Source organism: Arctopsyche grandis, chromosome 11 (genome assembly GCF_051622035.1).
Source record: "Arctopsyche grandis isolate Sample6627 chromosome 11, ASM5162203v2, whole genome shotgun sequence".
NCBI classification, from domain to species: domain Eukaryota; kingdom Metazoa; phylum Arthropoda; class Insecta; order Trichoptera; family Hydropsychidae; genus Arctopsyche; species Arctopsyche grandis.
The window spans coordinates 17937734-17955850 of record NC_135365.1 but is presented as its reverse complement, the minus strand read 5'-3'; the positions used below and the strand labels follow the sequence as shown (position 1 = coordinate 17955850).

Here is an 18117-nt window from a genome sequence, read left to right as displayed (position 1 = left end):
ACAGTAAATTATTGTATTTTTTATTTAAAAGTATTATACATTAACCCTTTGAGTGCTGACGTCTTTTCTGCTGAAAGCCCGCCACGTTGAAAATTTCGCCAAAATTTCCAACTAGAATTATTTATAAATCCAATAGAAAGCAGTTATAAAAATTGTAGCTAATCCAAACAAACCCTAGATCACTTCTTAAACTTATGCCTAATACTTTGTGTATAACTCTTTGAGTACTGACGTCTTTTTTTTTGAAAGCCCGCCACGCTGAAAATCTAATAGAAAGCAGGTATAAAAATTGTAGCTTATCCAAACAAACCCTAGATCACTAATTAAACTTATGCCTAATACTTTGTGCATAACTCTTTAAGTACTGACGTTTTTTCTGTTGAAAGCCCGCCACTTGAAAATCCAACAGAAAGCAGGTATAAAAATTGTAGCTAATCCAAACAAACCCTAGATCACTACTTAAACTTATGCCTAATACTTTGTGCATAACTCTTTGAGTGCTGACGGCTTTTCTGTTGAAATGCCACCACGCTGAAAATCCAATAGAAAGCAGGTATACAAATTGTAGCTAATCCAAACAAACCCTAGATCACTACTTAAACTTATGCCTAATACTTTGTTCATAACTCTTTGAGTGCTGACGTCTTTTCTGCTGAAAGCCCGCCACGTTGAAAATTTTGCCAACATTTCCAACTAGAATTATTTAGAAATCCAATAGAAAGCAGGTATAAAAATTGTAGCTAATCCAAACAAACCCGAGATCACTACTTAAACTTATGCCTAATACTTTGTGCATAACTCTTTGAGTGCTGACGTCTTTTATTTTATTTTATTTTATTAATTGAAAAATCAGCAGACAGGATGTACATTTTTTTATTTTATTATTTTTATTTTACATATATACCAGGAAGGCCTTACAGGTAAATCCCATAGATACTATTTGTTTTTTTATACATAGATATGTATAAAAAAACAAATAGTAAATAAATAATATATGTAACATCCGAGTCCAATAATAGATTTTTACAAAAATGACAAAGATAAATATAAGGAAAACAAATTAAAAAGTAAATAATAAAGGCATGACAAAATATGTAGAACATTGCATAATTAAACTGCTTGTTTTTTCTGTTGAAAGCCTGCCATGTTGAAAATTTCGGCAACATTTCCAACTAGAATTATTTAGAAATCCAATATAAAGCGGGTATAAATTTTTTAGCTAATGCCTAGATCACCACCTTAGACTACTACCGCCGAGGATTTCGAGTTTTGTAAAGGTGTGCTTAGACTCTCTATTATATCTTGCAACAAACCGAGCCAAACCGAGATATTGATGACCAAACCGAGCAAAATGGCAAAGTTTGAAAACGATCAGATAAGAACCCAAACTTTGTCACACGACAAAATCATTTCCGAACTAAGAAGAGGTTAGTAATAATTAGTAAAAACGAACATGAATGCCTCAAATTTCAAATTTTTATTTAGTTTCGTTTCCTTATCGGGTCCCTTAGTTTTTCCTCCTTTAATATAAAAAAAAATACATATGCATATCAAAACAGGACATTTCCGGAAATGTTATGTGTAGTTTTCGGAATCTCCGCCGTCACCGCAAATATCCGAATTGTATTTTCCACACATATGAATGTATTTCCTCACTTACACGTCAATACACATAAAGTTGCGGTTTCATAAATTAGCGGTTGACCTAGCGCAAGTCAGTGTCTAAAATGGGCACGAATTATCAGTGAATAGTATCCGTTTATATTCGAAACGAAATAACAATCAGCTACGACTGACAATCATCTGGCGTCACGCTCGAATCTACATACATACATACATATGTACATTGACCATTACCATCGACAGTGATGATTTCGCACAACGACTAATGAAATCATCATTATTTTACACGGCGAATGAGCACGCCGTTCAGAGGTAATCGCATTAATTAACAATCTACTTAACATCCGGTCAAAATCGACGCTTAATTTCATACGACTACGTTTTTAAGTCCTCTAGATTTCAGAAACTCCATACATATTAACGCTTCCTGTTATTTGTAGAATTATCAGTATGTTTCATAGACACACAAAAAATACAGAAAAATGCCGAGCTTAGAGGTTGAGGTCTGAATTATTGGTGCATACATACATACATACATACATATACCAGCATAATAGACAAGTGGTTAGCATATAATGCTTTGAACAAAGTGGTCACGGGTGGAATCCCACTGGTTTCTGCTGGCCAGACCTTGGATTTGTGACTCCAGGTCGATCGTTTCCTATCAGAGTTTACCAATTCATCTGATTTTCATTGAAACGGTTCCAAGAAATTCTCAACCTTACTGATTGTCTCGCAAATCTCGAGTTTTCAGCAATCTCGAATTTCCCTGGGTTGTATAAAATGCTGAAAATGTACAAATTTGACCATAGATGTCTCTGTGGGTGTTAATTTAAATGTATTTACTTTTTATAAATAATACTTGTATGAAATTTACATTGTTTCTAGCCAGAAAGGCGCATTGGGATTACCTCTTAGGCCTTCCTGGTATTAAAAAAAATGTATGTACATATATACTAAGAAGAACTTGTGATACGATTTTACAAACCTCATCTTTAAATTTTCTATGTTTGTACTTTGATGAGTCTTCCTATACTCAAAAGTGTACTAATTAAATTTAAGCAACATTAAACTAGGTTTTGAAACTAAGCACATCCTCATCTCCTTGTTTTATATTGTCTCATGTATGGCCAATATGTAGGAGAAATGATTAGATTGTAAAATAATTCTGATTACTCGGATTTTAATACGATTAGAAATTGTAAAGTTTGTCTTAAAAAACAATCCACTGAATTCATAAAACCATCGTCGAATCTTTGACGAACATAGTCATTAAAGATTAATTAAATTGGTGAACATAAAATAATAAAAGTATTAGACTCCAAGTATCTTATATTATGTTTAATATCAAACAAAAGGCATTGTTGATAACTTTTAATTGGCATGTTCAATATTGAACAATTTTATAATCAGCCATGCAATGAAATGTCTTGGAATGAGTATTTTCCAGCTATATTTGAAGAAGATTCAAGAAAATAAATAAATAAAGAAAGGATCATTAGGATATACATATGTAAATAAATTATGCTTTTTTGTTTGAACCCATATCAAAATAAAACCGTCATATACAATTAACTCCACGGGTAAAGCTTCAATGGCATAAAAATTATATTTTCCTATTTTAGATTTGATATAAAAGTGAGTGTTATGCTTATACATCATTTTGGATAATACTTTATATGTACATATGTATGTAGGAAAGGTTACTCGTATGTGTAGCGTTCGCATAAAAGAGATGAAAAGTGAGTTCGAGCACAATTTAAATTATGCAAAATTGCCCGAACTCGCATTTAATCCGCTGCTGTGTACTTTAAACAGAAATTCTTCGTGTTAAATATTTTATTTGTTTCTTTAATGAAATGCGAAATTTACATGTTTGAAGGGGAAACGAAACTCGCTAGGAATTTTGCGCTCCGGGGCGCGCAAACATTTTACGAATATTTACATAATATTGTTTATCGTCAAGAAATGGAACTGTCGTTCTCGAAGCAAAACACGCAAACGTACATATATAGATCTTCACAAAAACAAAAATAATATATTTAGATCGAAATGATGGGTTTATAAATACAGTATTGAAACGAAAGACCGTGAACCGTGCTAACCTGTTGATTCGGAACATCGCGGTTATTTTTTAACTCGAGGTTAAACTTACGATCGATCACCGTCAAATCAACTATTATTAGACACGGGTTAAATAATAATTAGACGACATACAATGTACTTCTAACACCGACAGAACAATCGATAAATACTACATGCATAGTATGAATATTTGACGTTATAATAAGGTCGATGAATTAAATATACGAATATGTTCGTTGTATGTAAAATTCAACATTAACAAAAAATACAAATAACATGTCATTGTATCAGCAAGTACTTAGAAATGCAACTAAAGAATAAACGCCAACAAAAAAGCTTTAAATACATACAGCGTTGAGTGTTCTCAATGACAAATTCAAAAAAAAAGGTGACTTATATTCAAAACAAATGAAAACACGTTTTAATGAAAAGCTAATGAGAACAGTTTACAATTTGTGATTTTAAATATGTACTGTTTTTATTTGTGACTTATTGTTTGCTTATCTTTTGCTATTTTGAACACCATTAATGATACACGATGGTTTGTTTACGTTTTAGCTAAGTAGTGACTGAATACCACTTAAAACGCATTTTAAATAGAGATAACAAAAAATGGTAAAAGGAAAATCTAAACACAAATCGTTTCTAATGTACCTACCTAGTCTCGCTAATTATACATGTATAAGCAGAATATTGAAATAAATAATAACGTAGACTTACGGAGGTAATCATACATACAGATTTATGCATATATAAGGGAGAAAAACTCTCCTCCGTACAGATTGAAGAAATGCGATGTGACCAGAATTGTATATTATGTTTACATGCCTTCCCAAAGTACACATGCAAGTACATTGTACATATACATAAATACTTATGTAAGTCGCATACGATTTAAATATTTTTATGGCAACGAGACTAGATCTCAAAAATAAACTGTCATTTCTGGCAGACTGATTTTGACAACAATTCTTCATCTTGCTTTTTGCACGAGTGATGATATTATTATATATGTGCATATATACATAAGTATACACATATGTATTTTAAAAATGAGACGTTTTTTTTATTTCGGATGGTCGACCTTAAATATGTAATATTAAAAATCAATGGTTCAATGGAAACGCTGTATTGAAAAATCTACATTTGAAATAATATAATAGAACAAGATTTTTGTTCAGTAATATAGGTAAAAATACGAAGTGTATTCATTGTTTAACTTAAATCATTGTTATAATGATCTCGTACGAATATAACACATGCTTCTATTTTTTTAATTAACAATTTTTGCTATTTAATTCAATTAACCAGCAGCATAGATTAATGGTTAGCGTGTAATGCTTTCAATTGTGTAGTCACGGGTTTAATCCCTGGCTATGCTGCTGGCCAGACCTTGGATATGTGACTCCAAGGTCGATCTTTTCCAATTTGCCAATGAATTGAAACGATAATTTGGCCGCTCCGCTACAAATCGCTGCAAACGACGCGGCCGCATGCTCATATCATATTATCTCTATTGATAGAAAGAGTACAGAAGAAATTTCTACGATACCTATACTTGAAAAAGTATGGGTATTATCCGTATTTATTTCCCACAGCGTTTCTGCAAGGTACCTTGGGCTTTAATTCTTTGGCTTCTAGAAGGATTGTTGCCATTTCCAAATACTTCTTTGGAGTTTTAAATGGAGTTGTTGACAATCCTTCGATTTTATCAGAGCTTAAGTTTTGGGCTCCTGAGACCGGTAGAACGCTGCGTAATCGACGACTCTTTCAACCTATCTTTGCAAGAACGTCTACTTTCAAGAACTCGTCACTGGTGGAAGCTATCCGGTTCCTTAATGTGATTGATGAGCATTTTGACCTGTTCAACTGTCATGTTGATGAGCTGGTTAGTTTCTTGAGATTCAATACGAAACAATTTGAATGAGATGAATGATTGAAATTTTTATTGCTTTTTCTTTGTTATTTTCTTTTTTTTTGTAAGACCGGTGTGACACTTTGGGGCAACCTGTCAGGTCACACTGGTCATTTTATTGTTGTTATTATTTTAAAATAATAAATTAAATAAATAAATATCATACTTTTGTATCCTTTGTAAACCTTTGTAAACTTGCCAGAAAGATCCAACTCAATTTTAATAATTGCCAACCATCAATGGACATCGAAATGTCCATCTGCACAACCCAATGAATGTCTCGTCTTTCGAACATGCTTAAATTCAAACAGTCGCGAATTTCGCAAATTGGCAAACCTGTCCTGTTTCTCGCAAAAATTGAGCTCACAGTATCTCGAATTCTCGATGTCTCGATGTCTCTATGAAGCTATGTAAAATTACTGTATTATTTATTGATAATTAATCGTTTATTGATGTTTGTAATGACCAGGAAGTCGCATTGGCGTTTACCTGTTAGGCCTTCCTGATATATATGTAGGCACATACATATATCTATGTATGTATGTAAATAAAATCGTTATTCTAAAAACTTAAACTAACAAATATTGATTTGAATTCTTTTAAACTGTTCAAAAACCACTTGATTTACATACATAAAAAAATATATGTCTTGTAAAAACACTGTAAACAAGTTTTTTACATGGAATAATAATTTAATTTCATTTGTGCCGAAGAATATTACATACATAATATATAGAAAATATTGATGGCTTGGTGCACAGATATTATATGTACATTTTTTAATGTATCATTTTTTAATGTATTTTTTAATGTATCAAATTTAAAGTTTGTAGATGCTGGAATAATTCAGATTTTTATTTTCAAGGTAATTTTTGTGGCACACAAAAATTACCTTGAATGGAAAAATTTTATTCCGGCATCTAAAAACTTAATAACTTATATTGATGACCAAAATGAGCAATATGGCAAAGTATGAAAACGATCGGATAAGAGATAAGAGATATAAAAAAATACCACTTACACGAAAACCATGTGAAATGTAAAGGAGGTATGTAATAAAAATCGATACAAATTCAAAAATGGACATACAATATCTGTGCACCAACCGTTGATATGCACATTTAATTATATAGACATAGAATATTTTACATATATTTAATATTTCAGCAAAATGAAAGTAGTGTTTTAATCTTAATAAGAATGCACATTTTACAGAATCTACTGGGCAATATTTAAATGCATAACAAACAAATAAAATTAGTGACTGATAATTACTATACATTGGATTCATGGATTCAATAGGAGAAAATACACCTCTTAATGATTAAAAATCACTGCACAAACATACATACATACAGATGTAGAAAAAAGTTAGCATTATTATACTATACATATGTGTACATCAAATTGTCAATTAATCGTGAGTGGTAAATAGTCCTTTCGAAAGTAAAAAAGTTTTTAGTCTCGTCAAAGTTATTTTGACAAATTAAATATTATATTTCAAAAGCTATAGATGTTTCATAATCGCCCATTATTCTGCCGCACCCTTGCATATTAACCTTGTTTTTATTTTAAACTTAAAATCCCCGGCATAAAAAAGACAATTAATGCACAATTTTTTGAATAATAAAGACGGTCGATTGAATCAACATTTAAATTAAATTTACCTGTTTTTTTTTTGGTAGGGATCTCCAAGACAGGGGGAGAGAAAGATCAGACGACCGCTTTGCGCCAAATCGCGGGGAGTTGTGCGCCGATAGAACGGCGACGCGCGCCGCACGGTGGTGCACAACTCCGACTAAATACTACACTCCGAATTTTCATGCTAAAAATACCCGACATTCACGAGTACATACATATGTACGTTATGTGTATAATATACATGTGTATGTACGACGTGGCCCATCAATTCGTCTGCCGGTACGATTTGTTTATAAACAGTCTGCTTCTGTTGCGGTTTTTTGGCGCACACCGCATCGCCCACCCCCCACTGAGATCCCCCTTCAGAGAAGAGGAATCCCTATGTCTTACACATACAATATGTACATTGTACATGCATATGTTGTTTATAATATAATATCAATTATTATCATCAACGGTTCGAATTTCGTATTCGTTAAGAAACCAGATGCTTTCAGGTTCCTGGAATTATGCGGCGGGAAAATTTCGAGAGCCATGCGAAAAAATAACAATCGGCTTCGTTATGCGTACATTTTAAGTCGCGGTTACGTTTATAATTAACATTATACAAATTTGAATGATAACAAGCCGATATAGCAAAGACGATTCTTGGTATTATATTATAATTAACAAGCTACATAGATCAGTGGTTAGCATGTAATGCTTTCGATTGTGTGGTCACGGGTTCTATCCCTGGCTTTGTTGATATGTGACTCCAAGGTGGATCATTTCCTTTAAGAATTTGCCCATTTATCTGATTTCAGTGGAAACGATTCCGAAAGATTGGCAATCCTGTCAAATTCCGTGACCTTTAAAGCGGGCTTAGAAATAATATACTCTAATTATATATCTAAGATGTCTGAAGAAAAACATATTCAATCAATGTGTCTTGTCTTGTCAGTGATAACGCATATATGCAAAACTTGGGCATTGAACGCTAGAATGCTGCATAAGGTCCAGTGCATTCAAAGAAGTATAAAATGGTATTCTTGGCTTGATGAGGAGATATAGAAAACGGAATACGTGGGTGAGAAGTACGACAGAGACATTGTTAATGTGATGGTGAGAGTAAAGTTGAAATGGCAACGGGCGGGTCACGAAGCTATAAGAACGGACGATAGAAATACTCGAATGGTATAAGAGAGAATGTAAAATGGTCTAAGGAAGGACACAGGGGAGATGGGTGGATGAAATCAGAAAAACGTGTGGGATAAGATGGATGAGAGTTGCTCAAAACAGAGACGAATGGAAGCGTGTTGGATATGCCTTCATTCAGCAGTGAATGATGAATGGCTGTAAATGATAAAAATGATGAAACATATGTATGTATGTATGAAGAAGTTGAAACATTATATAATCGAAGATTCAAAATTTTATACAATTTTCGATCCACATACAGATTTTCGTTGTGAGTCCTTATTCATCTGCTATACAAAGTAATATACGACAAGATTTTCTATATTCGCATATATTTTCTGTAACATTTTTGTTTAAACCTACATTATAGGCATTCGAAAAGTTGTATTACTGATTTATACTGTTTGATTTTGAACAGTCCATTAATAAAAATTTGGAGTAAATATTGAGTAAATTTTAAGTACATACTTTAACTTTGAAAAACGATTTGTTTACTATACATAAGTAGTATCAGAACAACAAGTACATAGAAAACACATTACTTATTATGTGATAAAATAAACACTATATGCAACGTAAATGTATATAAATTATAGTGATCAGATACAAAACGAGGTTAAACATACATTTAAAACATAATGTTTTTGATACTAAAAAATAAAGTGAAAAAATAATACGTCTTATCTTCTTTCGAACGAATTTCAAAAAGTGTTTACTTGAAAGCCTCAGAATAAATTTCGATTGTACATGGAAATTGAGATAGAATCAATTGTTCAAACACGATAAATTGTAGTTCCGTGTTTCCATGTGTTATATATAGTAACATTACATATTATATAAAGCGGATTTTTATATTATTACAAGTACACATGAACAGTAAACGAAGAGTGAATGAAAAGTTCATAACGAGTTTTATATAAAAGGGACCTAGTCCTTTAAAAAAGAGCGTCATTAGCTCAGTACGAACTCTTTTATGTATGTACATTGTACATATGTACATATGTAGAATACTCCATTTAAAACGAATAATATGTATGTAGATATCCAATTGTATATCAATTTTATTTAATTCATTTTTGAATGCAAAATTTCTAAGATTGACACAAGTGTATTCAATGAACGAACAAGTGTCGTTTGTGAATTATATTGTAATTTCAAGAAATTATATGGTAATAATTACTAAAAATCCAACGTTTAATGAGTGAATTTGAGTTGTTTTGTACGCTTAACAATTTCGAAGTCCATAACAAAACCAACTTCTCTTTGACGACGAAACGAATGCAAAACTTTTAAAGCGTACAAATTGGCAAGCGACGACACCCGCGGAGTTTGCCATTATAAAGCAAAAGGTTGTCAAAATTCGCAAATGTTTCCAATGACAAAGGCCTTCGAAGGTCTTCGCTTTTAATAGGATTGAATAATAATACAAAAAAAAAACAAAACAAGGAACAGCTTAACGAATTACAGAATTAAATTCTATATGATCGCTCGAAGATTGCGTTACTATAATATCGTAATTGCAATGTAATTCGGTACGAGATCGTTAACGATAGGACAATATATGATATATTATTATCCGTCAATTTTTTACGACACTTCGTGACGTAATGGTAAATGTGGGAATTCTTGGCGTGCTTAATGATCGGTACGATTTCAAATTTTGCAATTCTTTGTATTAAATGAATTATTTTTAGTAAGCGAAGAAAAATATGTGTGAATTGTTTGATAATAATTCAAGTTCTGAGAAACGTATTAAAAAAAACATAACTCAAAAACAAATTTTCAACGCTAGCCCGGTAATGTGCTCAAAAATTTAGAAAACATATTGTATTAAATAAAAGCAACCGAGGCACTGGCCTGTACATATTTTTCTTAGCCAAAAAAGAAAAGAAATTTTGCTGGTGACTCGTTAAGAGTTATCAAGTGTTTCCTGATCCCAATCTGCTGTGATCCCGTGGTCACCAGCTTCAGTTTGCCTGCTACACAGGCACTTGCGAGTGGTACTATGTATGTGCAAAGGCAGATAAAAAAGGGCCGTATTACCGTATATAGAAGACAGCAGTATGGCTTATTGGTTGCGTTAATGCTAACCACCGAGAGGTTGCCGGGTTCGAGCCCTGGGTTGACCTAAATTGAAATATTGAATCGAATTGAATCTGTAGTACTGTAGTGCTACTGGTCAGACTTGGATATTTATAAATCCAGGTCGATCGCTTCCTCATTGATTTGTCAAAAACACACTACCCACTATGTCACAACTGTTTGATATGCATATTATTTCAAATTTATATATGTATGTACAAGTTTATTAACATATATGTCACTGACTCACTGTGTACTACACTGGGAGGACTTCAGCCTCACAACCCATATAGACAAATGGTATAAATTATTTTCAAAAGTTAATATTAATCTAAACAAAATTTATAAAATATGTAATATATGTATGTAAATTTTCGCTTGTGAGAAGCAAGTTAGAGTAAAATGCGATTGTGTGGAATCCGCATGAAGCAAACCACTCTCTAATGATTGAGAAAGTGCAAAAAAATTTCTTCGTTTCCTATATAGGAAATAGTATGGGTATTACACATATCTCTACCCTACTCCTCTCCTTTTGCGCATGCTTGGGTATAATTCCCTTGAACTTCGAAGAAACCTCTCATTAATTCACTTTGTTCTTCAGCTTCAGCATCGTTACTGGAACAGAACTATGTCCCTAATAATTGTGCGTGGTAGAAATCATCATTTGATGGTTGAACCTCTGCCTATCCGATCGTTGAACCGACTTCTCAATGAAATCATTCCCGCTGAGCCTGAATGTGATATTTTCCACCTCAAGTTATCGGAGATTATCTGTTTATTTGTCTGGTGGCCCGCACTCATCATTATTTTTATAATTGTATGTGATATATGAGTAGAATTTTGATCTCCTCTCTTCCATTTGGGCCGCACGAGGATGTTTTGTATTTGCAGCTGGTTCTTGTACATACAATATAATATATTGGTGCCGACTGTTGATGCAAGACATTCCCAATTTTTCTCATTGTATTTTACCATTACTATAATATATGTTTTTTGACTATTTTTAGTAATGTTTGAACTTTTGCTGTTATTGTTTTTATATATTGTGTATAAATATGTATTTTTCTGTATATATACATACTCGTACATGTGTGTAATTGTATGTGAATTTTCATTAGGATTCCTGTAATGCCACAATGGTCCAAATTTAAAAAAATTTCACTTCAATACGGCATAATCAAACACTACAGCAAATGCATTAGGAAATTAAAGAAAACAAATCAGTAAAAATACTATTACCAACCAGAACATCAACAATTTACAAGACACGGGTCAAAGTCGACGAAATCGTAATATTCCGCAACATTGATAAACAGAGTCGATGAATGAAAAATGTGTACCTAGAAAAAAAAATCGGTTTCTTTACACTCCATATATTATGTATGTTGTTGCATCGCCGTTTGTTTATTTGCATAGAACGAAGCGACGAAATAATTATGTTAAAGCTCCGTGAGAATCCAGTATTCAGTTCAAAGATCAGGATTTCCATTGTTGTCGCAGAAAAACAATGAACACCGAGGGTAAAGAGAGGGCAAACTATTGCACCACGGCCTACACCCAAATATGTGTGTGTGTGTGTTCCTACCAAAGATTGATGTTATCTTTTAATCATTGCTCAAATGTTTCAGAATTGAATTGCAACACAGCGTGAAACGAGTGAATGTCGACGGGTGTTCAAATATAATACATGCGTGTATCTAATATACGAGGTGCGATCGAAACTTACCCAATATTTGAATAGTTCAGAAGCTGGCGAGTTGTTCGAATAGGTTTGCTTCGATATGATACGACATTTCAAATGTCGCTACGATTGGATTGGTCATGAAATCTTTATTAGGCTTTGGAAAATAAAGTGGACTCCGTTTAAACGTGCAATTGTCCGCCTTAACTGAGAATTTCTTGACTTCTCATTTGCTTTGTGAATCAACTACCTACTATATATGTACATACATACATATGTATATATATATATTTATATATATATATATATATATATATATATATATATATATATATATATATATATATATATTTATATATATATATATATATATATATATATATATATATATATATATATATAGACGATATAGTTTTAATAGCTCGTGATGCAGCTGAACTACTTAACAGACTAACACAGCTGGACAGGGAAAGTAGAAAAGTAGGATTAAAAATTAACGTAGATAAGACCAAACTAATGTTCAATAGTTATTGCATGCCTGATAGTATCCCATTAGATGATAAACCAGTAGAAGTAGTAAATAATTATTTATATTTAGGTCAAATAATTGACATGTCTGGTAGTAGACCATAATGTTTGATATGGTAGACCATAATGTTTTGTTTGTGAAGTTAAGAAATTTTGGGTTATCAAATGGCTTGATGCAACTTATACAAAATTACTTTGAAAATCGGAGGCAATTTGTCTATTTTCACCCTAATTCCTCAAATGAGTTTATTTCACATTCTGGGGTACCTCAGGGGTCCAACTTAAGGACATTATTCTTTTTAATTTACATTAATGACATCTCAAAAATAATCAAGTATTCAGACTATCTTTTATTCGCCGATGACCTTAAGATTTTTATGACAGTTAAGTCTCATAGTGACGCAGCCCTTCTCCAATTGGACTTAGATGCGCTGTCAAGTTGGTCTGTCGATAATAAATTATTTTTTAGCATTCAAAAATGCTGTGTTCTCAATGTGGCAAGATCTTCAAATCGCTTGATTTATCCATATCGCCTAAGTGGTGTTGAATTAAAGTTTGTGGATGAATATTGTGATTTGGGGGTCTTGTTCTCGAATAATTTTCAATTTAAACGACACATAGACAATATTTGTTTGCGAGCCACAAAAATGCTGGGATTCTTACTAAGAGTTAGCAAACCTTTCCAGAGTACGTTGGTGCTTAAAATTCTTTATGAATCTTTAGTACGTAGTATTCTAGAATTTTCTTCTATTATATGGAATCCTACCCATATAACTCATTCATTGAAGATTGAGAGAATCCAAAAACGGTTTCTCAGATATCTTTATTTGAAACAGTATGGTTATTATCCTTGGCTATATCCTAGTGCATTCCTATTAGGGGCGTTAGGTTTCAACTCATTGGAGTCTCGTCGGAATATGTTACTGGGAAGGCACTTTTTCAAGCTGTTGAATGGGATAATTCACAATCCTCAGGTTCTAAATGAATTTAGGTTTAATGCACCTAGCAAATTCAGGGACTTGAGATATCGTGATTTGTTTGTTCCTCCTGTGGCTCGCACAAATATGTTGACAACGGCTCCTATATCTAGGGCTATATATCTGCTCAACCGGATTTCTGGTGAAATTGACCTCTTCAATATAAAATATACTAATCTGGTTGAGTGGTTGTTGAGGAATGCCAGTGGTTGATTTTGCCTATTATAAATATGAATGATTGTTATTACTTCATCTATGTTTTTTTTTATGATTTTAATGATGTTGTGTCAATATTGTTATTTTTATAAGTTATTATTACTGTTATGATGTTATTATTACTGAATGACCGGCCACAGTGACGCGTTGGAGATCTTTGTAATGTCACTTTGGCTAATATGTTAAGTAAATAAATAAATAAATAAATAAATAAATAAAGATGAAGAGATAAAGAGACGTATGAAATTAGGATGGAGTGCATTTGGACGGATGAATGCTGTTTTTAAATCAAAAATGCCACTCTGCCTGAAGAAAAAGATATTTGATCAATGCGTTTTGCCAGTGATGACGTATGGATGTGAAACTTGGACACTGAACACCAAGATGCTACATAAAATCCAATGCACTCAAAGAAGTATGGAGCGCTGTATGCTTGGCATAACGAGGAAAGACAGAAAGCGGAACACGTGGGTGAGAAGTATGACAAGAGTAGTGGACATAGTGGATAGAGTGAAGAGATTGAAATGGCAATGGGCGGGTCACGTAGCTAGGAGGATGGACGAAAGGTGGACAAAAGAAGTGCTTGAATGGTACCCGAGAGAATGCAAAAGGGTAAAAGGAAGACCGCAAGGAAGATGGGTGAACGAAATTAGGAAAATGTGCGGGGTGAGATGGATGAGTGTTGCGCAAAACAGAGACGGGTGGAAGCGTGTTGGAGAGGCCTTCATCCAGCAGTGGATGGCGAGTGGCTGTAAATGATGATGATGATGATATATATATATATATATATATATATATATATATATATATATATATATATATATATATATATATATATATATAACCGCGACAAAACCGCGACAAAACCCGGTGACAAAACCGCGAGAGACAACCGCGCGGCGAATAGAATATTTCGACTTTTATCTCAACTAGCTATATACATACGTAGTCGGGGTACCGTATATATATATATATATATATATATATATATATATATATATATATATATATATATATACGGTACCCCGACTACGTATGTATATAGCTAGTTGAGATAAAAGTCGAAATATTCTATTCGCCGCGCGGTTGTCTCTCGCGGTTTTGTCACCGGGCAGTAATGTCGGGGCGCTTATTGACCGAGTGGTTTTGATTGGACACCCATAGTTTCATATGTTATTGAAATTACTTTAAACGCAATACTGAGGACTTAAGGTCTGAACGCACTATGCGTCAGTCGACGGCAACGACACTTCCCGACGCGACAAAGTTGATACAAAAGGCAGCTCTGTCGCGTGACGCGTAGTGCGGGATGTCTCTTACAGTTTCATACATATATACAAATATACCAGGAAGGCTTAACAGGTAAACCCCAAATGCGCCTTCCTGGTCCACATAATTATTACGTAGATACATGTAAATCTAAACAATATCTGACATCTATGGTCAGATATTACAAACATCGTATTAATACGATAAATAACGATGAATAACTTTCATGTAACAATACGAATTTTATATTCGATAAACAACCACAAAGACATCTATGGTGAGCAATATGGCGAAACCTAAGATATAACAATAACTAAAGGTTGGCAACAGAAAATTGGGAAGGAAACGCCAATTTTACAGGAATCGTTTCAATGAAAATCAGAAAAATTGGCAAATTCTGATAAGAAACGATCGACCTTGACAAACCAAGGTCTGGCCAACAGCGAGACAGCGGGGAATCGAACTCGTAACATCAAGTACGAAATAATTCAACATTCACCACTAGACCACGCTGCTGGTTATACAAACAATATTTGGTCGCGTACTGTCTGTCTGTCGTATCGATCGATTGGTGCATAGTGCGGTCAGACCTTTAAAGGGATGAAGCTGAGCTTCGTGTAATAGACTTTATTTTATTTTATTTCATACTAGCTGAACCCGGCATGCGTTGCAATGCCACTATAATGCATGCAATTCCCGTTCCCGTTTCTCGATGTGTTTCTTTCTCGATTACTAAATTAAATCACTCTAACACTACCCACTGCGTATTTCACTTCGATCTCTAAAACCTCTCTAAACGTCCACGCTACAATAATCAACACATTCTACAATGTAGTATGTGTTGTACAATGTAGTAGTCAAATTTTCCAGAAACAAGGGGAGGATTCTAATTTTATAAGATGCGTCATAACTATTAAGTTAGATAAAACGGCAAACTCTAACAGGAGACGGCCGATCAGGGTTTTAAAAACCATCCAGATATTTCCAGATTTCAACCCTCGACTTCTCTACTAGTAAACAATGGCTTAATCGGTGAGCTACGCTGTGGATTTATGTGGATTTAACTGTCTCGTAAATACATTTCAGAATGTAACGTCACGTAAAGATAAAGAAAAACGCAGCGGAAGTTATGGACATATGTATTTCATAACACACGAGGTGTCAATGAAAGCCGAGCAGCCGCCATAAACAATATTCCATTTTTTTTTTATTCATTTATTTATTTATTTATTTAAAGTTTGGACCGTTGTAGCATTACAGGAATTCCTAATGCGCCACAATGGTCAAAAATATAACATAAAAGACAAGAAACAAAATAATAAATTAGACATAACAAAAACAAAACATATATATACACAAACAACTAAAAATAATAATAATTATTATTATATATCGTTTATCGTCTTGAATTCATTCTATGTTTACAAGGTTTTTGTATTTCGTAATATTCTTTCTCGATTATGATTTTCAAGTTATGAATTCCATAAGTCCTCACCAGATAGAGTTTCAAAATTTGTCATCCGGACTGACCGAAACCAATCACGACAAGCAAATAAAACACCACCACCACGTCGATCTACTCTATCGCGACGATGCAGCCTCCAGGAAGAATCAAAAAGTTCAGCATCAAAAAATGATGAAGTCAACCATGTTTCCGTTAGTGCTACCATATCATCACAAATATGTAGTAGAAACGGCTGAATTAAACGCAGCCAGCTTTGTCCTGAGACCTCGTGCATTTTGGTAATAAATTACCAATTTTCGGTCTCCCAGTTTGGCGCGTGACTTTCTTTGAGACAAGAAATGGCAGTTTTGATTGAGCCAACGGAGGTTGAGCCAATGGAGACAAAACGGAAGAGGAAGCAGAAGAAGAAGCCAACACAGTCACAACAGAATCACGACTATCAGGACCATTTGAGCAGGCAGATGTAGGAGAAGAGGCAAACATCGACGTCACTGCGACCGTTTCCATAGAAGATTCACTAATACTTGCAGACGTAGTTTTAATATCAGGCTTCAAACATCTAGCAGCTCCCGTACAAACATCAGCAAATGAAACACTTATGCGCAGCTCAAATGATGAAACAACGTCAGTGGCAGACATTTTAAAAGGTCCCAAATATAAGTTGTAAACATTGTCTAGCTCGAAAGAATCCATTTATTTTATTGGATGCATAGCTTCACTGCGAGTACATTTATAGCCAATTGTCTTCTTAGCTTTACAACACACCTGTCAACAATAGGCAGTGATAATATTTTTATTGCGTTGCCATTTTGAATAAAACAATCATAGTGAGATAATTTATTTTATAAGATCAAGTCCATTACGTTCTTATTGTTGTTTCTAATGTATATTTGAATTGAAGATCAATCTCCCCTTTGAAAATACATATGTACATATGTACATACATAGAAAGAGAAACACGTAGGTGGTTGCTTTTACTTTTTTATATATGTATAAAGTGGGGAAATTTAGTCTGGATTGGTATTGAATAAATTATAGATATGTAGGTCAAATAATAATAAACTGTTTCAAATTTATTATAGTTATGTATATTTATATATAGTTATCAAATTTATTATAGTTATATATATATATATATGTATGAGTATATTTAAATAACGATTCGATTACAATTACGCTTCGTTAGCTTGATTTCGTTCATTTCGCTTATGCGCGTATAAATCAACGCTTTTGCCAATATTTGTACCGTTTATCCTAAATGGAGATTCAAAATGAGTTTCGTAATTAAACTCGCTGCAATCGACATATGTACACACATACAGCCTTTGAGCGAATTATTTCCTTTCAACTAATAAGAAGAATCGTTATTTGTATCCGTCCTACAAAGTTCTACCATTATATGTAGTAAGTATGTAGTGCACAGTTAACCCGTCGAGAGCTTGGAGAACATTTTCAAGAC

General features: G+C 33.5%; 1 protein-coding gene across 2 annotated transcripts in view; it reads right to left on the bottom strand.

Annotated features, from left to right (window-relative positions):
* ome (dipeptidyl peptidase 4 omega) overlaps positions 1-18117 on the bottom strand; it is a 69551-nt gene that overhangs the window by 11196 nt on the left and 40238 nt on the right. Inside the window, exon 1 of one of the 2 annotated variants that reach the window (XM_077440760.1) lies at positions 7291-7427. The exons of the other annotated variant lie outside the window; for it this stretch is intronic. The gene's annotated coding sequence lies outside the window, so the exon portion shown is untranslated. Of the gene's footprint in view, positions 1-7290; positions 7428-18117 lie in introns of those variants that run through there. 2 annotated transcript variants of the gene reach the window in all.